At 54.1% G+C, this 24,763-nt stretch overlaps 26 non-coding genes and 2 pseudogenes across 26 annotated transcripts; all 28 read right to left on the bottom strand.

Annotated features, from left to right (window-relative positions):
• Positions 1-446: 446 nt before the first annotated feature.
• On the bottom strand, positions 447-610 carry LOC149280103 (U1 spliceosomal RNA). Its single transcript, XR_016278307.1, has one exon. It is a non-coding gene; the product is annotated as a U1 spliceosomal RNA (small nuclear RNA).
• A 535-nt stretch (positions 611-1,145) lies between these two features.
• Positions 1,146-1,361, bottom strand: LOC149280102 (small nucleolar RNA U3). Its single transcript, XR_016278455.1, has one exon. It is a non-coding gene; the product is annotated as a small nucleolar RNA U3 (small nucleolar RNA).
• An 875-nt stretch (positions 1,362-2,236) lies between these two features.
• On the bottom strand, positions 2,237-2,400 carry LOC149280101 (U1 spliceosomal RNA). The gene has a single exon (XR_016278306.1). It is a non-coding gene; the product is annotated as a U1 spliceosomal RNA (small nuclear RNA).
• A 535-nt stretch (positions 2,401-2,935) lies between these two features.
• On the bottom strand, positions 2,936-3,151 carry LOC149280100 (small nucleolar RNA U3). Its single transcript, XR_016278454.1, has one exon. It is a non-coding gene; the product is annotated as a small nucleolar RNA U3 (small nucleolar RNA).
• An 874-nt stretch (positions 3,152-4,025) lies between these two features.
• Positions 4,026-4,189, bottom strand: LOC149280099 (U1 spliceosomal RNA). The gene has a single exon (XR_016278305.1). It is a non-coding gene; the product is annotated as a U1 spliceosomal RNA (small nuclear RNA).
• Positions 4,190-4,724: 535 nt separating this feature from the next.
• LOC149280098 (small nucleolar RNA U3) lies at positions 4,725-4,940 on the bottom strand. Its single transcript, XR_016278453.1, has one exon. It is a non-coding gene; the product is annotated as a small nucleolar RNA U3 (small nucleolar RNA).
• An 875-nt stretch (positions 4,941-5,815) lies between these two features.
• On the bottom strand, positions 5,816-5,979 carry LOC149280097 (U1 spliceosomal RNA). The gene has a single exon (XR_016278303.1). It is a non-coding gene; the product is annotated as a U1 spliceosomal RNA (small nuclear RNA).
• A 535-nt stretch (positions 5,980-6,514) lies between these two features.
• Positions 6,515-6,730, bottom strand: LOC149280096 (small nucleolar RNA U3). The gene has a single exon (XR_016278452.1). It is a non-coding gene; the product is annotated as a small nucleolar RNA U3 (small nucleolar RNA).
• An 875-nt stretch (positions 6,731-7,605) lies between these two features.
• Positions 7,606-7,769, bottom strand: LOC149280095 (U1 spliceosomal RNA). The gene has a single exon (XR_016278302.1). It is a non-coding gene; the product is annotated as a U1 spliceosomal RNA (small nuclear RNA).
• A 535-nt stretch (positions 7,770-8,304) lies between these two features.
• Positions 8,305-8,520, bottom strand: LOC149280094 (small nucleolar RNA U3). The gene has a single exon (XR_016278451.1). It is a non-coding gene; the product is annotated as a small nucleolar RNA U3 (small nucleolar RNA).
• Positions 8,521-9,394: 874 nt separating this feature from the next.
• LOC149280093 (U1 spliceosomal RNA) lies at positions 9,395-9,558 on the bottom strand. Its single transcript, XR_016278301.1, has one exon. It is a non-coding gene; the product is annotated as a U1 spliceosomal RNA (small nuclear RNA).
• A 535-nt stretch (positions 9,559-10,093) lies between these two features.
• Positions 10,094-10,309, bottom strand: LOC149280092 (small nucleolar RNA U3). Its single transcript, XR_016278450.1, has one exon. It is a non-coding gene; the product is annotated as a small nucleolar RNA U3 (small nucleolar RNA).
• An 889-nt stretch (positions 10,310-11,198) lies between these two features.
• On the bottom strand, positions 11,199-11,362 carry LOC149280091 (U1 spliceosomal RNA). Its single transcript, XR_016278300.1, has one exon. It is a non-coding gene; the product is annotated as a U1 spliceosomal RNA (small nuclear RNA).
• A 535-nt stretch (positions 11,363-11,897) lies between these two features.
• On the bottom strand, positions 11,898-12,113 carry LOC149280090 (small nucleolar RNA U3). Its single transcript, XR_016278449.1, has one exon. It is a non-coding gene; the product is annotated as a small nucleolar RNA U3 (small nucleolar RNA).
• An 874-nt stretch (positions 12,114-12,987) lies between these two features.
• On the bottom strand, positions 12,988-13,151 carry LOC149280089 (U1 spliceosomal RNA). The gene has a single exon (XR_016278299.1). It is a non-coding gene; the product is annotated as a U1 spliceosomal RNA (small nuclear RNA).
• A 535-nt stretch (positions 13,152-13,686) lies between these two features.
• On the bottom strand, positions 13,687-13,905 carry LOC149280088 (small nucleolar RNA U3). The gene has a single exon (XR_016278494.1). It is a non-coding gene; the product is annotated as a small nucleolar RNA U3 (small nucleolar RNA).
• Positions 13,906-14,779: 874 nt separating this feature from the next.
• Positions 14,780-14,943, bottom strand: LOC149280087 (U1 spliceosomal RNA). The gene has a single exon (XR_016278298.1). It is a non-coding gene; the product is annotated as a U1 spliceosomal RNA (small nuclear RNA).
• A 535-nt stretch (positions 14,944-15,478) lies between these two features.
• Positions 15,479-15,694, bottom strand: LOC149280086 (small nucleolar RNA U3). Its single transcript, XR_016278448.1, has one exon. It is a non-coding gene; the product is annotated as a small nucleolar RNA U3 (small nucleolar RNA).
• Positions 15,695-16,583: 889 nt separating this feature from the next.
• On the bottom strand, positions 16,584-16,747 carry LOC149280085 (U1 spliceosomal RNA). Its single transcript, XR_016278297.1, has one exon. It is a non-coding gene; the product is annotated as a U1 spliceosomal RNA (small nuclear RNA).
• A 535-nt stretch (positions 16,748-17,282) lies between these two features.
• Positions 17,283-17,498, bottom strand: LOC149280084 (small nucleolar RNA U3). Its single transcript, XR_016278507.1, has one exon. It is a non-coding gene; the product is annotated as a small nucleolar RNA U3 (small nucleolar RNA).
• Positions 17,499-18,400: 902 nt separating this feature from the next.
• On the bottom strand, positions 18,401-18,531 carry LOC149280083 (U1 spliceosomal RNA; annotated as a pseudogene).
• A 535-nt stretch (positions 18,532-19,066) lies between these two features.
• Positions 19,067-19,282, bottom strand: LOC149280082 (small nucleolar RNA U3). The gene has a single exon (XR_016278446.1). It is a non-coding gene; the product is annotated as a small nucleolar RNA U3 (small nucleolar RNA).
• Positions 19,283-20,156: 874 nt separating this feature from the next.
• LOC149280081 (U1 spliceosomal RNA) lies at positions 20,157-20,320 on the bottom strand. Its single transcript, XR_016278296.1, has one exon. It is a non-coding gene; the product is annotated as a U1 spliceosomal RNA (small nuclear RNA).
• Positions 20,321-20,855: 535 nt separating this feature from the next.
• On the bottom strand, positions 20,856-21,071 carry LOC149280080 (small nucleolar RNA U3). The gene has a single exon (XR_016278445.1). It is a non-coding gene; the product is annotated as a small nucleolar RNA U3 (small nucleolar RNA).
• An 874-nt stretch (positions 21,072-21,945) lies between these two features.
• Positions 21,946-22,109, bottom strand: LOC149280079 (U1 spliceosomal RNA). The gene has a single exon (XR_016278295.1). It is a non-coding gene; the product is annotated as a U1 spliceosomal RNA (small nuclear RNA).
• Positions 22,110-22,644: 535 nt separating this feature from the next.
• LOC149280078 (small nucleolar RNA U3) lies at positions 22,645-22,860 on the bottom strand. Its single transcript, XR_016278444.1, has one exon. It is a non-coding gene; the product is annotated as a small nucleolar RNA U3 (small nucleolar RNA).
• Positions 22,861-23,749: 889 nt separating this feature from the next.
• On the bottom strand, positions 23,750-23,883 carry LOC149280077 (U1 spliceosomal RNA; annotated as a pseudogene).
• A 535-nt stretch (positions 23,884-24,418) lies between these two features.
• LOC149280076 (small nucleolar RNA U3) lies at positions 24,419-24,634 on the bottom strand. The gene has a single exon (XR_016278443.1). It is a non-coding gene; the product is annotated as a small nucleolar RNA U3 (small nucleolar RNA).
• Between the last annotated feature and the right edge of the window lie 129 nt (positions 24,635-24,763).

The following is a 24,763-nucleotide window of genomic DNA, read 5'->3' as shown; positions in this document are numbered from 1 at the left end:
GGAGCAACACCTGATGAGGCCGCAAAGAGTCTGGGGCGGTACCCTTTTCCCTAACCATAACGGAGGCGGTTCCTGGCAAAGCATAAAGCGTCATTAACACGAGAGGCTAGGCGGCGCGTGCTTCTGGAAGGGCAAGCCCAGGTGCGAGTTCCCGGGAAAGAGAGGAAAGAAAAGCCGGCGGCTGGGCGGCGGTCGCCAGCCTTTCAAGAGCATCAGAAGAGACAGGGCGAAGGAGCTTCCTCCCGGCCTAGGAGGCGCCAAGCGCAGGCTGGGTCGGAAGCGGCAAAGCCAGCTAACCCAGCGGATGAGCAGACGGGGTGAGGCGGAGGAGGCACGCCTCAAGGCGCTAGAGCAGCCCCCTTAGGAGGTAGCGGCAAGGGCCACGCCTGGAGAACCACCAGCTGATACCGGAGATACTGCGGGCTCTATCGTTAAACCGGGATGATCAGGGGAAAGCGCGAACGCAGTCCCCCACTACCAGAAATTATGCAGTCGAGTTTCCCGCATTTGGGGAAATCGCAGGGGTCAGCACAGCCGGAGTGCAATGGCTGAGCCTCACCCTGGGAGAACCCCCTTCGTGATCAGGGTATCTCCCCTGCCAGGTAAGTATGAGCTGCCATAGAAGATGGTGGGGGGCGCCACTTCCACACCCCTCGCTAAAGTCGTGGTGGGGGTTTCTGCTCTAACACTTGGCTCTGTGCAGAACAGCTGCTTGGACAAGGTGCCTGCACACAGGAAATTCCTCATTGTTGCCCTTCAGGGAAAAATCTTCCCGTGTTAAGCTGCGCTTGTAAAATCCAGCATTCCCAGAGTGCTTTGCAGCACAAAAATTTGCACGCGGTAGCACCGCCCATCAGCAGGACCTCGCGGCGGGGAAGGAGCATTTACCCCTTGGCGACCTTAAAGCACGAGCCGGGCAACAGGACTTGGCTATCATTTGATGTTGGCACGTAGAACGTTTCCATTAAAGGCTCATGAAACATAGGCAACATTAAGCCCCTCGCGAGGTGTCTATCCTGTTAAGAGTAGGCCTGCCTCGAAAGCTAGTACGACGGCATAGAAGGAAGGCCCTCGAAAGAGGCCAACAAACACAATTAAGGCTGTATCCGCAGAAAGCACAGCTCAACGCGTCGCTACGAGAAGTAACCACTCAGCTTGCGCGTTCCCCCTCCTAACCTGCTCTCGCGAAGAAAGGACCAGTCATCAAAAGCAACAAGCAGCCGTTAGCCACGGCGCTTGATACTCGCTTCGCGCTCAGGGGAACGCACGCGAGCTCTTCATCGTGGTTACCGAGCCTGACCACTTCCGAGCACATTTCTCCGGTCGGGCACTATAGAAATGATCCCTGAAAGTACAGTCTTGACGTCCGCTCTGCGAGGGACACCGTCCCACCTAAAGGCATCGCTATATAGCTTGCAGCGACAAACTAAAGTTAAGACATTCGCACAACTCCGAAAGAGAAGAAGACTTTGCAATGCATGAATCTTATGAAAACAAACAAAAAAAAAACAATTCGTAACGCTTTTCTTAGAAGTCAATGCGTGAAATAGGCTAGATTGCGTTTATTCAACCACTGAACATACATTACATCCAAGGCAGGCTGCGAGGCAGCGCAGAACATCAACATCAGCAGCTTGACCGAGGACGCTCTGTGATGGCGTTTAAGCATGCTTTGGAAAAGCAAGAAGGAAAAAAAAACCAACCAGAGAAGCGTGAGTGATGAGACCACACGTTTAACATTTAAGACCTCCCAGGGGTGGGGCTTATGCAGATATATTGTCTCTGACGTAGGAGCAACACCTGATGAGGCCGCAAAGAGTCTGGGGCGGTACCCTTTTCCCTAACCATAACGGAGGCGGTTCCTGGCAAAGCATAAAGCGTCATTAACACGAGAGGCTAGGCGGCGCGTGCTTCTGGAAGGGCAAGCCCAGGTGCGAGTTCCCGGGAAAGAGAGGAAAGAAAAGCCGGCGGCTGGGCGGCGGTCGCCAGCCTTTCAAGAGCATCAGAAGAGACAGGGCGAAGGAGCTTCCTCCCGGCCTAGGAGGCGCCGAGCGCAGGCTGGGTCGGAAGCGGCAAAGCCAGCTAACCCAGCGGATGAGCAGACGGGGTGAGGCGGGGGAGGCACGCCTCAAGGCGCTAGAGCAGCCCCCTTAGGAGGTAGCGGCAAGGGCCACGCCTGGAGAACCACCAGCTGATACCGGAGATACTGCGGGCTCTATCGTTAAACCGGGATGATCAGGGGAAAGCGCGAACGCAGTCCCCCACTACCAGAAATTATGCAGTCGAGTTTCCCGCATTTGGGGAAATCGCAGGGGTCAGCACAGCCGGAGTGCAATGGCTGAGCCTCACCCTGGGAGAACCCCCTTCGTGATCAGGGTATCTCCCCTGCCAGGTAAGTATGAGCTGCCATAGAAGATGGTGGGGGGCGCCACTTCCACACCCCTCGCTAAAGTCGTGGTGGGGGTTTCTGCTCTAACACTTGGCTCTGTGCAGAACAGCTGCTTGGACAAGGTGCCTGCACACAGGAAATTCCTCATTGTTGCCCTTCAGGGAAAAATCTTCCCGTGTTAAGCTGCGCTTGTAAAATCCAGCATTCCCAGAGTGCTTTGCAGCACAAAAATTTGCACGCGGTAGCACCGCCCATCAGCAGGACCTCGCGGCGGGGAAGGAGCATTTACCCCTTGGCGACCTTAAAGCACGAGCCGGGCAACAGGACTTGGCTATCATTTGATGTTGGCACGTAGAACGTTTCCATTAAAGGCTCATGAAACATAGGCAACATTAAGCCCCTCGCGAGGTGTCTATCCTGTTAAGAGTAGGCCTGCCTCGAAAGCTAGTACGACGGCATAGAAGGAAGGCCCTCGAAAGAGGCCAACAAACACAATTAAGGCTGTATCCGCAGAAAGCACAGCTCAAGGCGTCGCTACGAGAAGTAACCACTCAGCTTGCGCGTTCCCCCTCCTAACCTGCTCTCGCGAAGAAAGGACCAGTCATCAAAAGCAACAAGCAGCCGTTAGCCACGGCGCTTGATACTCGCTTCGCGCTCAGGGGAACGCACGCGAGCTCTTCATCGTGGTTACCGAGCCTGACCACTTCCGAGCACATTTCTCCGGTCGGGCACTATAGAAATGATCCCTGAAAGTACAGTCTTGACGTCCGCTCTGCGAGGGACACCGTCCCACCTAAAGGCATCGCTATATAGCTTGCAGCGACAAACTAAAGTTAAGACATTCGCACAACTCCGAAAGAGAAGAAGACTTTGCAATGCATGAATCTTATGAAAACAAACAAAAAAAAACCAATTCGTAACGCTTTTCTTAGAAGTCAATGCGTGAAATAGGCTAGATTGCGTTTATTCAACCACTGAACATACATTACATCCAAGGCAGGCTGCGAGGCAGCGCAGAACATCAACATCAGCAGCTTGACCGAGGACGCTCTGTGATGGCGTTTAAGCATGCTTTGGAAAAGCAAGAAGGAAAAAAAACCAACCAGAGAAGCGTGAGTGATGAGACCACACGTTTAACATTTAAGACCTCCCAGGGGTGGGGCTTATGCAGATATATTGTCTCTGACGTAGGAGCAACACCTGATGAGGCCGCAAAGAGTCTGGGGCGGTACCCTTTTCCCTAACCATAACGGAGGCGGTTCCTGGCAAAGCATAAAGCGTCATTAACACGAGAGGCTAGGCGGCGCGTGCTTCTGGAAGGGCAAGCCCAGGTGCGAGTTCCCGGGAAAGAGAGGAAAGAAAAGCCGGCGGCTGGGCGGCGGTCGCCAGCCTTTCAAGAGCATCAGAAGAGACAGGGCGAAGGAGCTTCCTCCCGGCCTAGGAGGCGCCGAGCGCAGGCTGGGTCGGAAGCGGCAAAGCCAGCTAACCCAGCGGATGAGCAGACGGGGTGAGGCGGAGGAGGCACGCCTCAAGGCGCTAGAGCAGCCCCCTTAGGAGGTAGCGGCAAGGGCCACGCCTGGAGAACCACCAGCTGATACCGGAGATACTGCGGGCTCTATCGTTAAACCGGGATGATCAGGGGAAAGCGCGAACGCAGTCCCCCACTACCAGAAATTATGCAGTCGAGTTTCCCGCATTTGGGGAAATCGCAGGGGTCAGCACAGCCGGAGTGCAATGGCTGAGCCTCACCCTGGGAGAACCCCCTTCGTGATCAGGGTATCTCCCCTGCCAGGTAAGTATGAGCTGCCATAGAAGATGGTGGGGGGCGCCACTTCCACACCCCTCGCTAAAGTCGTGGTGGGGGTTTCTGCTCTAACACTTGGCTCTGTGCAGAACAGCTGCTTGGACAAGGTGCCTGCACACAGGAAATTCCTCATTGTTGCCCTTCAGGGAAAAATCTTCCCGTGTTAAGCTGCGCTTGTAAAATCCAGCATTCCCAGAGTGCTTTGCAGCACAAAAATTTGCACGCGGTAGCACCGCCCATCAGCAGGACCTCGCGGCGGGGAAGGAGCATTTACCCCTTGGCGACCTTAAAGCACGAGCCGGGCAACAGGACTTGGCTATCATTTGATGTTGGCACGTAGAACGTTTCCATTAAAGGCTCATGAAACATAGGCAACATTAAGCCCCTCGCGAGGTGTCTATCCTGTTAAGAGTAGGCCTGCCTCGAAAGCTAGTACGACGGCATAGAAGGAAGGCCCTCGAAAGAGGCCAACAAACACAATTAAGGCTGTATCCGCAGAAAGCACAGCTCAACGCGTCGCTACGAGAAGTAACCACTCAGCTTGCGCGTTCCCCCTCCTAACCTGCTCTCGCGAAGAAAGGACCAGTCATCAAAAGCAACAAGCAGCCGTTAGCCACGGCGCTTGATACTCGCTTCGCGCTCAGGGGAACGCACGCGAGCTCTTCATCGTGGTTACCGAGCCTGACCACTTCCGAGCACATTTCTCCGGTCGGGCACTATAGAAATGATCCCTGAAAGTACAGTCTTGACGTCCGCTCTGCGAGGGACACCGTCCCACCTAAAGGCATCGCTATATAGCTTGCAGCGACAAACTAAAGTTAAGACATTCGCACAACTCCGAAAGAGAAGAAGACTTTGCAATGCATGAATCTTATGAAAACAAACAAAAAAAAAACAATTCGTAACGCTTTTCTTAGAAGTCAATGCGTGAAATAGGCTAGATTGCGTTTATTCAACCACTGAACATACATTACATCCAAGGCAGGCTGCGAGGCAGCGCAGAACATCAACATCAGCAGCTTGACCGAGGACGCTCTGTGATGGCGTTTAAGCATGCTTTGGAAAAGCAAGAAGGAAAAAAAAACCAACCAGAGAAGCGTGAGTGATGAGACCACACGTTTAACATTTAAGACCTCCCAGGGGTGGGGCTTATGCAGATATATTGTCTCTGACGTAGGAGCAACACCTGATGAGGCCGCAAAGAGTCTGGGGCGGTACCCTTTTCCCTAACCATAACGGAGGCGGTTCCTGGCAAAGCATAAAGCGTCATTAACACGAGAGGCTAGGCGGCGCGTGCTTCTGGAAGGGCAAGCCCAGGTGCGAGTTCCCGGGAAAGAGAGGAAAGAAAAGCCGGCGGCTGGGCGGCGGTCGCCAGCCTTTCAAGAGCATCAGAAGAGACAGGGCGAAGGAGCTTCCTCCCGGCCTAGGAGGCGCCGAGCGCAGGCTGGGTCGGAAGCGGCAAAGCCAGCTAACCCAGCGGATGAGCAGACGGGGTGAGGCGGGGGAGGCACGCCTCAAGGCGCTAGAGCAGCCCCCTTAGGAGGTAGCGGCAAGGGCCACGCCTGGAGAACCACCAGCTGATACCGGAGATACTGCGGGCTCTATCGTTAAACCGGGATGATCAGGGGAAAGCGCGAACGCAGTCCCCCACTACCAGAAATTATGCAGTCGAGTTTCCCGCATTTGGGGAAATCGCAGGGGTCAGCACAGCCGGAGTGCAATGGCTGAGCCTCACCCTGGGAGAACCCCCTTCGTGATCAGGGTATCTCCCCTGCCAGGTAAGTATGAGCTGCCATAGAAGATGGTGGGGGGCGCCACTTCCACACCCCTCGCTAAAGTCGTGGTGGGGGTTTCTGCTCTAACACTTGGCTCTGTGCAGAACAGCTGCTTGGACAAGGTGCCTGCACACAGGAAATTCCTCATTGTTGCCCTTCAGGGAAAAATCTTCCCGTGTTAAGCTGCGCTTGTAAAATCCAGCATTCCCAGAGTGCTTTGCAGCACAAAAATTTGCACGCGGTAGCACCGCCCATCAGCAGGACCTCGCGGCGGGGAAGGAGCATTTACCCCTTGGCGACCTTAAAGCACGAGCCGGGCAACAGGACTTGGCTATCATTTGATGTTGGCACGTAGAACGTTTCCATTAAAGGCTCATGAAACATAGGCAACATTAAGCCCCTCGCGAGGTGTCTATCCTGTTAAGAGTAGGCCTGCCTCGAAAGCTAGTACGACGGCATAGAAGGAAGGCCCTCGAAAGAGGCCAACAAACACAATTAAGGCTGTATCCGCAGAAAGCACAGCTCAAGGCGTCGCTACGAGAAGTAACCACTCAGCTTGCGCGTTCCCCCTCCTAACCTGCTCTCGCGAAGAAAGGACCAGTCATCAAAAGCAACAAGCAGCCGTTAGCCACGGCGCTTGATACTCGCTTCGCGCTCAGGGGAACGCACGCGAGCTCTTCATCGTGGTTACCGAGCCTGACCACTTCCGAGCACATTTCTCCGGTCGGGCACTATAGAAATGATCCCTGAAAGTACAGTCTTGACGTCCGCTCTGCGAGGGACACCGTCCCACCTAAAGGCATCGCTATATAGCTTGCAGCGACAAACTAAAGTTAAGACATTCGCACAACTCCGAAAGAGAAGAAGACTTTGCAATGCATGAATCTTATGAAAACAAACAAAAAAAAAACCAATTCGTAACGCTTTTCTTAGAAGTCAATGCGTGAAATAGGCTAGATTGCGTTTATTCAACCACTGAACATACATTACATCCAAGGCAGGCTGCGAGGCAGCGCAGAACATCAACATCAGCAGCTTGACCGAGGACGCTCTGTGATGGCGTTTAAGCATGCTTTGGAAAAGCAAGAAGGAAAAAAAACCAACCAGAGAAGCGTGAGTGATGAGACCACACGTTTAACATTTAAGACCTCCCAGGGGTGGGGCTTATGCAGATATATTGTCTCTGACGTAGGAGCAACACCTGATGAGGCCGCAAAGAGTCTGGGGCGGTACCCTTTTCCCTAACCATAACGGAGGCGGTTCCTGGCAAAGCATAAAGCGTCATTAACACGAGAGGCTAGGCGGCGCGTGCTTCTGGAAGGGCAAGCCCAGGTGCGAGTTCCCGGGAAAGAGAGGAAAGAAAAGCCGGCGGCTGGGCGGCGGTCGCCAGCCTTTCAAGAGCATCAGAAGAGACAGGGCGAAGGAGCTTCCTCCCGGCCTAGGAGGCGCCAAGCGCAGGCTGGGTCGGAAGCGGCAAAGCCAGCTAACCCAGCGGATGAGCAGACGGGGTGAGGCGGAGGAGGCACGCCTCAAGGCGCTAGAGCAGCCCCCTTAGGAGGTAGCGGCAAGGGCCACGCCTGGAGAACCACCAGCTGATACCGGAGATACTGCGGGCTCTATCGTTAAACCGGGATGATCAGGGGAAAGCGCGAACGCAGTCCCCCACTACCAGAAATTATGCAGTCGAGTTTCCCGCATTTGGGGAAATCGCAGGGGTCAGCACAGCCGGAGTGCAATGGCTGAGCCTCACCCTGGGAGAACCCCCTTCGTGATCAGGGTATCTCCCCTGCCAGGTAAGTATGAGCTGCCATAGAAGATGGTGGGGGGCGCCACTTCCACACCCCTCGCTAAAGTCGTGGTGGGGGTTTCTGCTCTAACACTTGGCTCTGTGCAGAACAGCTGCTTGGACAAGGTGCCTGCACACAGGAAATTCCTCATTGTTGCCCTTCAGGGAAAAATCTTCCCGTGTTAAGCTGCGCTTGTAAAATCCAGCATTCCCAGAGTGCTTTGCAGCACAAAAATTTGCACGCGGTAGCACCGCCCATCAGCAGGACCTCGCGGCGGGGAAGGAGCATTTACCCCTTGGCGACCTTAAAGCACGAGCCGGGCAACAGGACTTGGCTATCATTTGATGTTGGCACGTAGAACGTTTCCATTAAAGGCTCATGAAACATAGGCAACATTAAGCCCCTCGCGAGGTGTCTATCCTGTTAAGAGTAGGCCTGCCTCGAAAGCTAGTACGACGGCATAGAAGGAAGGCCCTCGAAAGAGGCCAACAAACACAATTAAGGCTGTATCCGCAGAAAGCACAGCTCAAGGCGTCGCTACGAGAAGTAACCACTCAGCTTGCGCGTTCCCCCTCCTAACCTGCTCTCGCGAAGAAAGGACCAGTCATCAAAAGCAACAAGCAGCCGTTAGCCACGGCGCTTGATACTCGCTTCGCGCTCAGGGGAACGCACGCGAGCTCTTCATCGTGGTTACCGAGCCTGACCACTTCCGAGCACATTTCTCCGGTCGGGCACTATAGAAATGATCCCTGAAAGTACAGTCTTGACGTCCGCTCTGCGAGGGACACCGTCCCACCTAAAGGCATCGCTATATAGCTTGCAGCGACAAACTAAAGTTAAGACATTCGCACAACTCCGAAAGAGAAGAAGACTTTGCAATGCATGAATCTTATGAAAACAAACAAAAAAAAACCAATTCGTAACGCTTTTCTTAGAAGTCAATGCGTGAAATAGGCTAGATTGCGTTTATTCAACCACTGAACATACATTACATCCAAGGCAGGCTGCGAGGCAGCGCAGAACATCAACATCAGCAGCTTGACCGAGGACGCTCTGTGATGGCGTTTAAGCATGCTTTGGAAAAGCAAGAAGGAAAAAAAACCAACCAGAGAAGCGTGAGTGATGAGACCACACGTTTAACATTTAAGACCTCCCAGGGGTGGGGCTTATGCAGATATATTGTCTCTGACGTAGGAGCAACACCTGATGAGGCCGCAAAGAGTCTGGGGCGGTACCCTTTTCCCTAACCATAACGGAGGCGGTTCCTGGCAAAGCATAAAGCGTCATTAACACGAGAGGCTAGGCGGCGCGTGCTTCTGGAAGGGCAAGCCCAGGTGCGAGTTCCCGGGAAAGAGAGGAAAGAAAAGCCGGCGGCTGGGCGGCGGTCGCCAGCCTTTCAAGAGCATCAGAAGAGACAGGGCGAAGGAGCTTCCTCCCGGCCTAGGAGGCGCCAAGCGCAGGCTGGGTCGGAAGCGGCAAAGCCAGCTAACCCAGCGGATGAGCAGACGGGGTGAGGCGGAGGAGGCACGCCTCAAGGCGCTAGAGCAGCCCCCTTAGGAGGTAGCGGCAAGGGCCACGCCTGGAGAACCACCAGCTGATACCGGAGATACTGCGGGCTCTATCGTTAAACCGGGATGATCAGGGGAAAGCGCGAACGCAGTCCCCCACTACCAGAAATTATGCAGTCGAGTTTCCCGCATTTGGGGAAATCGCAGGGGTCAGCACAGCCGGAGTGCAATGGCTGAGCCTCACCCTGGGAGAACCCCCTTCGTGATCAGGGTATCTCCCCTGCCAGGTAAGTATGAGCTGCCATAGAAGATGGTGGGGGGCGCCACTTCCACACCCCTCGCTAAAGTCGTGGTGGGGGTTTCTGCTCTAACACTTGGCTCTGTGCAGAACAGCTGCTTGGACAAGGTGCCTGCACACAGGAAATTCCTCATTGTTGCCCTTCAGGGAAAAATCTTCCCGTGTTAAGCTGCGCTTGTAAAATCCAGCATTCCCAGAGTGCTTTGCAGCACAAAAATTTGCACGCGGTAGCACCGCCCATCAGCAGGACCTCGCGGCGGGGAAGGAGCATTTACCCCTTGGCGACCTTAAAGCACGAGCCGGGCAACAGGACTTGGCTATCATTTGATGTTGGCACGTAGAACGTTTCCATTAAAGGCTCATGAAACATAGGCAACATTAAGCCCCTCGCGAGGTGTCTATCCTGTTAAGAGTAGGCCTGCCTCGAAAGCTAGTACGACGGCATAGAAGGAAGGCCCTCGAAAGAGGCCAACAAACACAATTAAGGCTGTATCCGCAGAAAGCACAGCTCAACGCGTCGCTACGAGAAGTAACCACTCAGCTTGCGCGTTCCCCCTCCTAACCTGCTCTCGCGAAGAAAGGACCAGTCATCAAAAGCAACAAGCAGCCGTTAGCCACGGCGCTTGATACTCGCTTCGCGCTCAGGGGAACGCACGCGAGCTCTTCATCGTGGTTACCGAGCCTGACCACTTCCGAGCACATTTCTCCGGTCGGGCACTATAGAAATGATCCCTGAAAGTACAGTCTTGACGTCCGCTCTGCGAGGGACACCGTCCCACCTAAAGGCATCGCTATATAGCTTGCAGCGACAAACTAAAGTTAAGACATTCGCACAACTCCGAAAGAGAAGAAGACTTTGCAATGCATGAATCTTATGAAAACAAACAAAAAAAAACCAATTCGTAACGCTTTTCTTAGAAGTCAATGCGTGAAATAGGCTAGATTGCGTTTATTCAACCACTGAACATACATTACATCCAAGGCAGGCTGCGAGGCAGCGCAGAACATCAACATCAGCAGCTTGACCGAGGACGCTCTGTGATGGCGTTTAAGCATGCTTTGGAAAAGCAAGAAGGAAAAAAAACCAACCAGAGAAGCGTGAGTGATGAGACCACACGTTTAACATTTAAGACCTCCCAGGGGTGGGGCTTATGCAGATATATTGTCTCTGACGTAGGAGCAACACCTGATGAGGCCGCAAAGAGTCTGGGGCGGTACCCTTTTCCCTAACCATAACGGAGGCGGTTCCTGGCAAAGCATAAAGCGTCATTAACACGAGAGGCTAGGCGGCGCGTGCTTCTGGAAGGGCAAGCTCAGGTGCGAGTTCCCGGGAAAGAGAGGAAAGAAAAGCCAACGGCAGGAGAGGAGGCGGCTGGGCGGCGGTCGCCAGCCTTTCAAGAGCATCAGAAGAGACAGGGCGAAGGAGCTTCCTCCCGGCCTAGGAGGCGCCGAGCGCAGGCTGGGTCGGAAGCGGCAAAGCCAGCTAACCCAGCGGATGAGCAGACGGGGTGAGGCGGAGGAGGCACGCCTCAAGGCGCTAGAGCAGCCCCCTTAGGAGGTAGCGGCAAGGGCCACGCCTGGAGAACCACCAGCTGATACCGGAGATACTGCGGGCTCTATCGTTAAACCGGGATGATCAGGGGAAAGCGCGAACGCAGTCCCCCACTACCAGAAATTATGCAGTCGAGTTTCCCGCATTTGGGGAAATCGCAGGGGTCAGCACAGCCGGAGTGCAATGGCTGAGCCTCACCCTGGGAGAACCCCCTTCGTGATCAGGGTATCTCCCCTGCCAGGTAAGTATGAGCTGCCATAGAAGATGGTGGGGGGCGCCACTTCCACACCCCTCGCTAAAGTCGTGGTGGGGGTTTCTGCTCTAACACTTGGCTCTGTGCAGAACAGCTGCTTGGACAAGGTGCCTGCACACAGGAAATTCCTCATTGTTGCCCTTCAGGGAAAAATCTTCCCGTGTTAAGCTGCGCTTGTAAAATCCAGCATTCCCAGAGTGCTTTGCAGCACAAAAATTTGCACGCGGTAGCACCGCCCATCAGCAGGACCTCGCGGCGGGGAAGGAGCATTTACCCCTTGGCGACCTTAAAGCACGAGCCGGGCAACAGGACTTGGCTATCATTTGATGTTGGCACGTAGAACGTTTCCATTAAAGGCTCATGAAACATAGGCAACATTAAGCCCCTCGCGAGGTGTCTATCCTGTTAAGAGTAGGCCTGCCTCGAAAGCTAGTACGACGGCATAGAAGGAAGGCCCTCGAAAGAGGCCAACAAACACAATTAAGGCTGTATCCGCAGAAAGCACAGCTCAAGGCGTCGCTACGAGAAGTAACCACTCAGCTTGCGCGTTCCCCCTCCTAACCTGCTCTCGCGAAGAAAGGACCAGTCATCAAAAGCAACAAGCAGCCGTTAGCCACGGCGCTTGATACTCGCTTCGCGCTCAGGGGAACGCACGCGAGCTCTTCATCGTGGTTACCGAGCCTGACCACTTCCGAGCACATTTCTCCGGTCGGGCACTATAGAAATGATCCCTGAAAGTACAGTCTTGACGTCCGCTCTGCGAGGGACACCGTCCCACCTAAAGGCATCGCTATAGAGCTTGCAGCGACAAACTAAAGTTAAGACATTCGCACAACTCCGAAAGAGAAGAAGACTTTGCAATGCATGAATCTTATGAAAACAAACAAAAAAAAACCAATTCGTAACGCTTTTCTTAGAAGTCAATGCGTGAAATAGGCTAGATTGCGTTTATTCAACCACTGAACATACATTACATCCAAGGCAGGCTGCGAGGCAGCGCAGAACATCAACATCAGCAGCTTGACCGAGGACGCTCTGTGATGGCGTTTAAGCATGCTTTGGAAAAGCAAGAAGGAAAAAAAACCAACCAGAGAAGCGTGAGTGATGAGACCACACGTTTAACATTTAAGACCTCCCAGGGGTGGGGCTTATGCAGATATATTGTCTCTGACGTAGGAGCAACACCTGATGAGGCCGCAAAGAGTCTGGGGCGGTACCCTTTTCCCTAACCATAACGGAGGCGGTTCCTGGCAAAGCATAAAGCGTCATTAACACGAGAGGCTAGGCGGCGCGTGCTTCTGGAAGGGCAAGCCCAGGTGCGAGTTCCCGGGAAAGAGAGGAAAGAAAAGCCGGCGGCTGGGCGGCGGTCGCCAGCCTTTCAAGAGCATCAGAAGAGACAGGGCGAAGGAGCTTCCTCCCGGCCTAGGAGGCGCCGAGCGCAGGCTGGGTCGGAAGCGGCAAAGCCAGCTAACCCAGCGGATGAGCAGACGGGGTGAGGCGGGGGAGGCACGCCTCAAGGCGCTAGAGCAGCCCCCTTAGGAGGTAGCGGCAAGGGCCACGCCTGGAGAACCACCAGCTGATACCGGAGATACTGCGGGCTCTATCGTTAAACCGGGATGATCAGGGGAAAGCGCGAACGCAGTCCCCCACTACCAGAAATTATGCAGTCGAGTTTCCCGCATTTGGGGAAATCGCAGGGGTCAGCACAGCCGGAGTGCAATGGCTGAGCCTCACCCTGGGAGAACCCCCTTCGTGATCAGGGTATCTCCCCTGCCAGGTAAGTATGAGCTGCCATAGAAGATGGTGGGGGGCGCCACTTCCACACCCCTCGCTAAAGTCGTGGTGGGGGTTTCTGCTCTAACACTTGGCTCTGTGCAGAACAGCTGCTTGGACAAGGTGCCTGCACACAGGAAATTCCTCATTGTTGCCCTTCAGGGAAAAATCTTCCCGTGTTAAGCTGCGCTTGTAAAATCCAGCATTCCCAGAGTGCTTTGCAGCACAAAAATTTGCACGCGGTAGCACCGCCCATCAGCAGGACCTCGCGGCGGGGAAGGAGCATTTACCCCTTGGCGACCTTAAAGCACGAGCCGGGCAACAGGACTTGGCTATCATTTGATGTTGGCACGTAGAACGTTTCCATGAAAGGCTCATGAAACATAGGCAACATTAAGCCCCTCGCGAGGTGTCTATCCTGTTAAGAGTAGGCCTGCCTCGAAAGCTAGTACGACGGCATAGAAGGAAGGCCCTCGAAAGAGGCCAACAAACACAATTAAGGCTGTATCCGCAGAAAGCACAGCTCAAGGCGTCGCTACGAGAAGTAACCACTCAGCTTGCGCGTTCCCCCTCCTCCTAACCTGCTCTCGCGAAGAAAGGACCAGTCATCAAAAGCAACAAGCAGCCGTTAGCCACGGCGCTTGATACTCGCTTCGCGCTCAGGGGAACGCACGCGAGCTCTTCATCGTGGTTACCGAGCCTGACCACTTCCGAGCACATTTCTCCGGTCGGGCACTATAGAAATGATCCCTGAAAGTACAGTCTTGACGTCCGCTCTGCGAGGGACACCGTCCCACCTAAAGGCATCGCTATATAGCTTGCAGCGACAAACTAAAGTTAAGACATTCGCACAACTCCGAAAGAGAAGAAGACTTTGCAATGCATGAATCTTATGAAAACAAACAAAAAAAAACCAATTCGTAACGCTTTTCTTAGAAGTCAATGCGTGAAATAGGCTAGATTGCGTTTATTCAACCACTGAACATACATTACATCCAAGGCAGGCTGCGAGGCAGCGCAGAACATCAACATCAGCAGCTTGACCGAGGACGCTCTGTGATGGCGTTTAAGCATGCTTTGGAAAAGCAAGAAGGAAAAAAAACCAACCAGAGAAGCGTGAGTGATGAGACCACACGTTTAACATTTAAGACCTCCCAGGGGTGGGGCTTATGCAGATATATTGTCTCTGACGTAGGAGCAACACCTGATGAGGCCGCAAAGAGTCTGGGGCGGTACCCTTTTCCCTAACCATAACGGAGGCGGTTCCTGGCAAAGCATAAAGCGTCATTAACACGAGAGGCTAGGCGGCGCGTGCTTCTGGAAGGGCAAGCCCAGGTGCGAGTTCCCGGGAAAGAGAGGAAAGAAAAGCCGGCGGCTGGGCGGCGGTCGCCAGCCTTTCAAGAGCATCAGAAGAGACAGGGCGAAGGAGCTTCCTCCCGGCCTAGGAGGCGCCGAGCGCAGGCTGGGTCGGAAGCGGCAAAGCCAGCTAACCCAGCGGATGAGCAGACGGGGTGAGGCGGAGGAGGCACGCCTCAAGGCGCTAGAGCAGCCCCCTTAGGAGGTAGCGGCAAGGGCCACGCCTGGAGAACCACCAGCTGATACCGGAGATACTGCGGGCTCTATCGTTAAACCGGGATGATCAGGGGAAAGCGCGAACGCAGTCCCCCACTACCAGAAATTATGCAGTCGAGTTTCCCGCATTTGGGGAAATCGCAGGGGTCAGCACAGCCGGAGTGCAATGGCTGAGCCTCACCCTGGGAGAACCCCCTTCGTGATCAGGGTATCTCCCCTGCCAGGTAAGTATGAGCTGCCATAGAAGATGGTGGGGGGCGCCACTTCCACACCCCTCGCTAAAGTCGTGGTGGGGGTTTCTGCTCTAACACTTGGCTCTGTGCAGAACAGCTGCTTGGACAAGGTGCCTGCACACAGGAAATTCCTCATTGTTGCCCTTCAGGGAAAAATCTTCCCGTGTTAAGCTGCGCTTGTAAAATCCAGCATTCCCAGAGTGCTTTGCAGCACAAAAATTTGCACGCGGTAGCACCGCCCATCAGCAGGACCTCGCGGCGGGGAAGGAGCATTTACCCCTTGGCGACCTTAAAGCACGAGCCGGGCAACAGGACTTGGCTATCATTTGATGTTGGCACGTAGAACGTTTCCATTAAAGGCTCATGAAACATAGGCAACATTAAGCCCCTCGCGAGGTGTCTATCCTGTTAAGAGTAGGCCTGCCTCGAAAGCTAGTACGACGGCATAGAAGGAAGGCCCTCGAAAGAGGCCAACAAACACAATTAAGGCTGTATCCGCAGAAAGCACAGCTCAAGGCGTCGCTACGAGAAGTAACCACTCAGCTTGCGCGTTCCCCCTCCTAACCTGCTCTCGCGAAGAAAGGACCAGTCATCAAAAGCAACAAGCAGCCGTTAGCCACGGCGCTTGATACTCGCTTCGCGCTCAGGGGAACGCACGCGAGCTCTTCATCGTGGTTACCGAGCCTGACCACTTCCGAGCACATTTCTCCGGTCGGGCACTATAGAAATGATCCCTGAAAGTACAGTCTTGACGTCCGCTCTGCGAGGGACACCGTCCCACCTAAAGGCATCGCTATATAGCTTGCAGCGACAAACTAAAGTTAAGACATTCGCACAACTCCGAAAGAGAAGAAGACTTTGCAATGCATGAATCTTATGAAAACAAACAAAAAAAAACCAATTCGTAACGCTTTTCTTAGAAGTCAATGCGTGAAATAGGCTAGATTGCGTTTATTCAACCACTGAACATACATTACATCCAAGGCAGGCTGCGAGGCAGCGCAGAACATCAACATCAGCAGCTTGACCGAGGACGCTCTGTGATGGCGTTTAAGCATGCTTTGGAAAAGCAAGAAGGAAAAAAAACCAACCAGAGAAGCGTGAGTGATGAGACCACACGTTTAACATTTAAGACCTCCCAGGGGTGGGGCTTATGCAGATATATTGTCTCTGACGTAGGAGCAACACCTGATGAGGCCGCAAAGAGTCTGGGGCGGTACCCTTTTCCCTAACCATAACGGAGGCGGTTCCTGGCAAAGCATAAAGCGTCATTAACACGAGAGGCTAGGCGGCGCGTGCTTCTGGAAGGGCAAGCTCAGGTGCGAGTTCCCGGGAAAGAGAGGAAAGAAAAGCCAACGGCAGGAGAGGAGGCGGCTGGGCGGCGGTCGCCAGCCTTTCAAGAGCATCAGAAGAGACAGGGCGAAGGAGCTTCCTCCCGGCCTAGGAGGCGCCAAGCGCAGGCTGGGTCGGAAGCGGCAAAGCCAGCTAACCCAGCGGATGAGCAGACGGGGTGAGGCGGAGGAGGCACGCCTCAAGGCGCTAGAGCAGCCCCCTTAGGAGGTAGCGGCAAGGGCCACGCCTGGAGAACCACCAGCTGATACCGGAGATACTGCGGGCTCTATCGTTAAACCGGGATGATCAGGGGAAAGCGCGAACGCAGTCCCCCACTACCAGAAATTATGCAGTCGAGTTTCCCGCATTTGGGGAAATCGCAGGGGTCAGCACAGCCGGAGTGCAATGGCTGAGCCTCACCCTGGGAGAACCCCCTTCGTGATCAGGGTATCTCCCCTGCCAGGTAAGTATGAGCTGCCATAGAAGATGGTGGGGGGCGCCACTTCCACACCCCTCGCTAAAGTCGTGGTGGGGGTTTCTGCTCTAACACTTGGCTCTGTGCAGAACAGCTGCTTGGACAAGGTGCCTGCACACAGGAAATTCCTCATTGTTGCCCTTCAGGGAAAAATCTTCCCGTGTTAAGCTGCGCTTGTAAAATCCAGCATTCCCAGAGTGCTTTGCAGCACAAAAATTTGCACGCGGTAGCACCGCCCATCAGCAGGACCTCGCGGCGGGGAAGGAGCATTTACCCCTTGGCGACCTTAAAGCACGAGCCGGGCAACAGGACTTGGCTATCATTTGATGTTGGCACGTAGAACGTTTCCATTAAAGGCTCATGAAACATAGGCAACATTAAGCCCCTCGCGAGGTGTCTATCCTGTTAAGAGTAGGCCTGCCTCGAAAGCTAGTACGACGGCATAGAAGGAAGGCCCTCGAAAGAGGCCAACAAACACAATTAAGGCTGTATCCGCAGAAAGCACAGCTCAACGCGTCGCTACGAGAAGTAACCACTCAGCTTGCGCGTTCCCCCTCCTAACCTGCTCTCGCGAAGAAAGGACCAGTCATCAAAAGCAACAAGCAGCCGTTAGCCACGGCGCTTGATACTCGCTTCGCGCTCAGGGGAACGCACGCGAGCTCTTCATCGTGGTTACCGAGCCTGACCACTTCCGAGCACATTTCTCCGGTCGGGCACTATAGAAATGACCCCTGAAAGTACAGTCTTGACGTCCGCTCTGCGAGGGACACCGTCCCACCTAAAGGCATCGCTATATAGCTTGCAGCGACAAACTAAAGTTAAGACATTCGCACAACTCCGAAAGAGAAGAAGACTTTGCAATGCATGAATCTTATGAAAACAAACAAAAAAAAACCAATTCGTAACGCTTTTCTTAGAAGTCAATGCGTGAAATAGGCTAGATTGCGTTTATTCAACCACTGAACATACATTACATCCAAGGCAGGCTGCGAGGCAGCGCAGAACATCAACATCAGCAGCTTGACCGAGGACGCTCTGTGATGGCGTTTAAGCATGCTTTGGAAAAGCAAGAAGGAAAAAAAACCAACCAGAGAAGCGTGAGTGATGAGACCACACGTTTAACATTTAAGACCTCCCAGGGGTGGGGCTTATGCAGATATATTGTCTCTGACGTAGGAGCAACACCTGATGAGGCCGCAAAGAGTCTGGGGCGGTACCCTTTTCCCTAACCATAACGGAGGCGGTTCCTGGCAAAGCATAAAGCGTCATTAACACGAGAGGCTAGGCGGCGCGTGCTTCTGGAAGGGCAAGCCCAGGCGCGAGTTCCCGGGAAAGAGAGGAAAGAAAAGCCAACGGCAGGAGAGGAGGCGGCTGGGCGGCGGTCGCCAGCCTTTCAAGAGCATCAGAAGAGACAGGGCGAAGGAGCTTCCTCCCGGCCTAGGAGGCGCCGAGCGCAGGCTGGGTCGGAAGCGGCAAAGCCAGCCAACCCAGCGGATGAGCAGACGGGGTGAGGCGGGGGAGGCACGCCTCAAGGCACTAGAGCAGCCCCCTTAGGAGGTAGCGGCAAGGGCCACGCCTGGAGAACCACCAGCTGATACCGGAGATACTGCGGGCTCTATCGTTAAACCGGGATGATCAGGGGAAAGCGCGAACGCAGTCGAGTTTCCCGCATTTGGGGAAATCGCAGGGGTCAGCACAGCCGGAGTGCAATGCAATGGCTGAGCCTCACTCTGGGAGAACCCCCTTCGTGATCAGGGTATCTCCCCTGCCAGGTAAGTATGAGCTGCCATAGAAGATGGTGGGGGGCGCCACTTCCACACCCCTCGCTAAAGTCGTGGTGGGGGTTTCTGCTCTAACACTTGGCTCTGTGCAGAACAGCTGCTTGGACAAGGTGCCTGCACACAGGAAATTCCTCATTGTTGCCCTTCAGGGAAAAATCTTCCCGTGTTAAGCTGCGCTTGTAAAATCCAGCATTCCCAGAGTGCTTTGCAGCACAAAAATTTGCACGCGGTAGCACCGCCCATCAGCAGGACCTCGCGGCGGGGAAGGAGCATTTACCCCTTGGCGACCTTAAAGCACGAGCCGGGCAACAGGACTTGGCTATCATTTGATGTTGGCACGTAGAACGTTTCCATTAAAGGCTCATGAAACATAGGCAACATTAAGCCCCTCGCGAGGTGTCTATCCTGTTAAGAGTAGGCCTGCCTCGAAAGCTAGTACGACGGCATAGAAGGAAGGCCCTCGAAAGAGGCCAACAAACACAATTAAGGCTGTATCCGCAGAAAGCACAGCTCAAGGCGTCGCTACGAGAAGTAACCACTCAGCTTGCGCGTTCCCCCTCCTAACCTGCTCTCGCGAAGAAAGGACCAGTCATCAAAAGCAACAAGCAGCCGTTAGCCACGGCGCTTGATACTCGCTTCGCGCTCAGGGGAACGCACGCGAGCTCTTCATCGTGGTTACCGAGCCTGACCACTTCCGAGCACATTTCTCCGGTCGGGCACTATAGAAATGATCCCTGAAAGTACAGTCTTGACGTCCGCTCTGCGAGGGACACCGTCCCACCTAAAGGCATCGCTATATAGCTTGCAGCGACAAACTAAAGTTAAGACATTCGCACAACTCCGAAAGAGAAGAAGACTTTGCAATGCATGAATCTTATGAAAACAAACAAAAAAAAACCAATTCGTAACGCTTTTCTTAGAAGTCAATGCGTGAAATAGGCTAGATTGCGTTTATTCAACCACTGAACATACATTACATCCAAGGCAGGCTGCGAGGCAGCGCAGAACATCAACATCAGCAGCTTGACCGAGGACGCTCTGTGATGGCGTTTAAGCATGCTTTGGAAAAGCAAGAAGGAAAAAAAACCAACCAGAGAAGCGTGAGTGATGAGACCACACGTTTAACATTTAAGACCTCCCAGGGGTGGGGCTTATGCAGATATATTGTCTCTGACGTAGGAGCAACACCTGATGAGGCCGCAAAGAGTCTGGGGCGGTACCCTTTTCCCTAACCATAACGGAGGCGGTTCCTGGCAAAGCATAAAGCGTCATTAACACGAGAGGCTAGGCGGCGCGTGCTTCTGGAAGGGCAAGCCCAGGTGCGAGTTCCCGGGAAAGAGAGGAAAGAAAAGCCGGCGGCTGGGCGGCGGTCGCCAGCCTTTCAAGAGCATCAGAAGAGACAGGGCGAAGGAGCTTCCTCCCGGCCTAGGAGGCGCCGAGCGCAGGCTGGGTCGGAAGCGGCAAAGCCAGCTAACCCAGCGGATGAGCAGACGGGGTGAGGCGGAGGAGGCACGCCTCAAGGCGCTAGAGCAGCCCCCTTAGGAGGTAGCGGCAAGGGCCACGCCTGGAGAACCACCAGCTGATACCGGAGATACTGCGGGCTCTATCGTTAAACCGGGATGATCAGGGGAAAGCGCGAACGCAGTCCCCCACTACCAGAAATTATGCAGTCGAGTTTCCCGCATTTGGGGAAATCGCAGGGGTCAGCACAGCCGGAGTGCAATGGCTGAGCCTCACCCTGGGAGAACCCCCTTCGTGATCAGGGTATCTCCCCTGCCAGGTAAGTATGAGCTGCCATAGAAGATGGTGGGGGGCGCCACTTCCACACCCCTCGCTAAAGTCGTGGTGGGGGTTTCTGCTCTAACACTTGGCTCTGTGCAGAACAGCTGCTTGGACAAGGTGCCTGCACACAGGAAATTCCTCATTGTTGCCCTTCAGGGAAAAATCTTCCCGTGTTAAGCTGCGCTTGTAAAATCCAGCATTCCCAGAGTGCTTTGCAGCACAAAAATTTGCACGCGGTAGCACCGCCCATCAGCAGGACCTCGCGGCGGGGAAGGAGCATTTACCCCTTGGCGACCTTAAAGCACGAGCCGGGCAACAGGACTTGGCTATCATTTGATGTTGGCACGTAGAACGTTTCCATTAAAGGCTCATGAAACATAGGCAACATTAAGCCCCTCGCGAGGTGTCTATCCTGTTAAGAGTAGGCCTGCCTCGAAAGCTAGTACGACGGCATAGAAGGAAGGCCCTCGAAAGAGGCCAACAAACACAATTAAGGCTGTATCCGCAGAAAGCACAGCTCAAGGCGTCGCTACGAGAAGTAACCACTCAGCTTGCGCGTTCCCCCTCCTAACCTGCTCTCGCGAAGAAAGGACCAGTCATCAAAAGCAACAAGCAGCCGTTAGCCACGGCGCTTGATACTCGCTTCGCGCTCAGGGGAACGCACGCGAGCTCTTCATCGTGGTTACCGAGCCTGACCACTTCCGAGCACATTTCTCCGGTCGGGCACTATAGAAATGATCCCTGAAAGTACAGTCTTGACGTCCGCTCTGCGAGGGACACCGTCCCACCTAAAGGCATCGCTATATAGCTTGCAGCGACAAACTAAAGTTAAGACATTCGCACAACTCCGAAAGAGAAGAAGACTTTGCAATGCATGAATCTTATGAAAACAAACAAAAAAAAACCAATTCGTAACGCTTTTCTTAGAAGTCAATGCGTGAAATAGGCTAGATTGCGTTTATTCAACCACTGAACATACATTACATCCAAGGCAGGCTGCGAGGCAGCGCAGAACATCAACATCAGCAGCTTGACCGAGGACGCTCTGTGATGGCGTTTAAGCATGCTTTGGAAAAGCAAGAAGGAAAAAAAACCAACCAGAGAAGCGTGAGTGATGAGACCACACGTTTAACATTTAAGACCTCCCAGGGGTGGGGCTTATGCAGATATATTGTCTCTGACGTAGGAGCAACACCTGATGAGGCCGCAAAGAGTCTGGGGCGGTACCCTTTTCCCTAACCATAACGGAGGCGGTTCCTGGCAAAGCATAAAGCGTCATTAACACGAGAGGCTAGGCGGCGCGTGCTTCTGGAAGGGCAAGCCCAGGTGCGAGTTCCCGGGAAAGAGAGGAAAGAAAAGCCGGCGGCTGGGCGGCGGTCGCCAGCCTTTCAAGAGCATCAGAAGAGACAGGGCGAAGGAGCTTCCTCCCGGCCTAGGAGGCGCCGAGCGCAGGCTGGGTCGGAAGCGGCAAAGCCAGCTAACCCAGCGGATGAGCAGACGGGGTGAGGCGGGGGAGGCACGCCTCAAGGCGCTAGAGCAGCCCCCTTAGGAGGTAGCGGCAAGGGCCACGCCTGGAGAACCACCAGCTGATACCGGAGATACTGCGGGCTCTATCGTTAAACCGGGATGATCAGGGGAAAGCGCGAACGCAGTCCCCCACTACCAGAAATTATGCAGTCGAGTTTCCCGCATTTGGGGAAATCGCAGGGGTCAGCACAGCCGGAGTGCAATGGCTGAGCCTCACCCTGGGAGAACCCCCTTCGTGATCAGGGTATCTCCCCTGCCAGGTAAGTATGAGCTGCCATAGAAGATGGTGGGGGGCGCCACTTCCACACCCCTCGCTAAAGTCGTGGTGGGGGTTTCTGCTCTAACACTTGGCTCTGTGCAGAACAGCTGCTTGGACAAGGTGCCTGCACACAGGAAATTCCTCATTGTTGCCCTTCAGGGAAAAATCTTCCCGTGTTAAGCTGCGCTTGTAAAATCCAGCATTCCCAGAGTGCTTTGCAGCACAAAAATTTGCACGCGGTAGCACCGCCCATCAGCAGGACCTCGCGGCGGGGAAGGAGCATTTACCCCTTGGCGACCTTAAAGCACGAGCCGGGCAACAGGACTTGGCTATCATTTGATGTTGGCACGTAGAACGTTTCCATTAAAGGCTCATGAAACATAGGCAACATTAAGCCCCTCGCGAGGTGTCTATCCTGTTAAGAGTAGGCCTGCCTCGAAAGCTAGTACGACGGCATAGAAGGAAGGCCCTCGAAAGAGGCCAACAAACACAATTAAGGCTGTATCCGCAGAAAGCACAGCTCAAGGCGTCGCTACGAGAAGTAACCACTCAGCTTGCGCGTTCCCCCTCCTAACCTGCTCTCGCGAAGAAAGGACCAGTCATCAAAAGCAACAAGCAGCCGTTAGCCACGGCGCTTGATACTCGCTTCGCGCTCAGGGGAACGCACGCGAGCTCTTCATCGTGGTTACCGAGCCTGACCACTTCCGAGCACATTTCTCCGGTCGGGCACTATAGAAATGATCCCTGAAAGTACAGTCTTGACGTCCGCTCTGCGAGGGACACCGTCCCACCTAAAGGCATCGCTATATAGCTTGCAGCGACAAACTAAAGTTAAGACATTCGCACAACTCCGAAAGAGAAGAAGACTTTGCAATGCATGAATCTTATGAAAACAAACAAAAAAAAACCAATTCGTAACGCTTTTCTTAGAAGTCAATGCGTGAAATAGGCTAGATTGCGTTTATTCAACCACTGAACATACATTACATCCAAGGCAGGCTGCGAGGCAGCGCAGAACATCAACATCAGCAGCTTGACCGAGGACGCTCTGTGATGGCGTTTAAGCATGCTTTGGAAAAGCAAGAAGGAAAAAAAACCAACCAGAGAAGCGTGAGTGATGAGACCACACGTTTAACATTTAAGACCTCCCAGGGGTGGGGCTTATGCAGATATATTGTCTCTGACGTAGGAGCAACACCTGATGAGGCCGCAAAGAGTCTGGGGCGGTACCCTTTTCCCTAACCATAACGGAGGCGGTTCCTGGCAAAGCATAAAGCGTCATTAACACGAGAGGCTAGGCGGCGCGTGCTTCTGGAAGGGCAAGCCCAGGTGCGAGTTCCCGGGAAAGAGAGGAAAGAAAAGCCAACGGCAGGAGAGGAGGCGGCTGGGCGGCGGTCGCCAGCCTTTCAAGAGCATCAGAAGAGACAGGGCGAAGGAGCTTCCTCCCGGCCTAGGAGGCGCCAAGCGCAGGCTGGGTCGGAAGCGGCAAAGCCAGCTAACCCAGCGGATGAGCAGACGGGGTGAGGCGGAGGAGGCACGCCTCAAGGCGCTAGAGCAGCCCCCTTAGGAGGTAGCGGCAAGGGCCACGCCTGGAGAACCACCAGCTGATACCGGAGATACTGCGGGCTCTATCGTTAAACCGGGATGATCAGGGGAAAGCGCGAACGCAGTCCCCCACTACCAGAAATTATGCAGGGGTCAGCACAGCCGGAGTGCAATGGCTGAGCCTCACCCTGGGAGAACCCCCTTCGTGATCAGGGTATCTCCCCTGCCAGGTAAGTATGAGCTGCCATAGAAGATGGTGGGGGGCGCCACTTCCACACCCCTCGCTAAAGTCGTGGTGGGGGTTTCTGCTCTAACACTTGGCTCTGTGCAGAACAGCTGCTTGGACAAGGTGCCTGCACACAGGAAATTCCTCATTGTTGCCCTTCAGGGAAAAATCTTCCCGTGTTAAGCTGCGCTTGTAAAATCCAGCATTCCCAGAGTGCTTTGCAGCACAAAAATTTGCACGCGGTAGCACCGCCCATCAGCAGGACCTCGCGGCGGGGAAGGAGCATTTACCCCTTGGCGACCTTAAAGCACGAGCCGGGCAACAGGACTTGGCTATCATTTGATGTTGGCACGTAGAACGTTTCCATTAAAGGCTCATGAAACATAGGCAACATTAAGCCCCTCGCGAGGTGTCTATCCTGTTAAGAGTAGGCCTGCCTCGAAAGCTAGTACGACGGCATAGAAGGAAGGCCCTCGAAAGAGGCCAACAAACACAATTAAGGCTGTATCCGCAGAAAGCACAGCTCAAGGCGTCGCTACGAGAAGTAACCACTCAGCTTGCGCGTTCCCCCTCCTAACCTGCTCTCGCGAAGAAAGGACCAGTCATCAAAAGCAACAAGCAGCCGTTAGCCACGGCGCTTGATACTCGCTTCGCGCTCAGGGGAACGCACGCGAGCTCTTCATCGTGGTTACCGAGCCTGACCACTTCCGAGCACATTTCTCCGGTCGGGCACTATAGAAATGATCCCTGAAAGTACAGTCTTGACGTCCGCTCTGCGAGGGACACCGTCCCACCTAAAGGCATCGCTATATAGCTTGCAGCGACAAACTAAAGTTAAGACATTCGCACAACTCCGAAAGAGAAGAAGACTTTGCAATGCATGAATCTTATG

The sequence above is a fragment of the Sceloporus occidentalis genome, unplaced genomic scaffold, assembly GCF_023333645.1.
Source record: "Sceloporus occidentalis isolate IW3139 unplaced genomic scaffold, rSceOcc1.0.p SCAF_160, whole genome shotgun sequence".
Classification (NCBI taxonomy): Eukaryota; Metazoa; Chordata; class Lepidosauria; order Squamata; family Phrynosomatidae; genus Sceloporus; species Sceloporus occidentalis.
The sequence above is the reverse complement of the archived record's forward strand: the minus strand, read 5'-3'. Positions and strand labels throughout refer to the sequence as shown.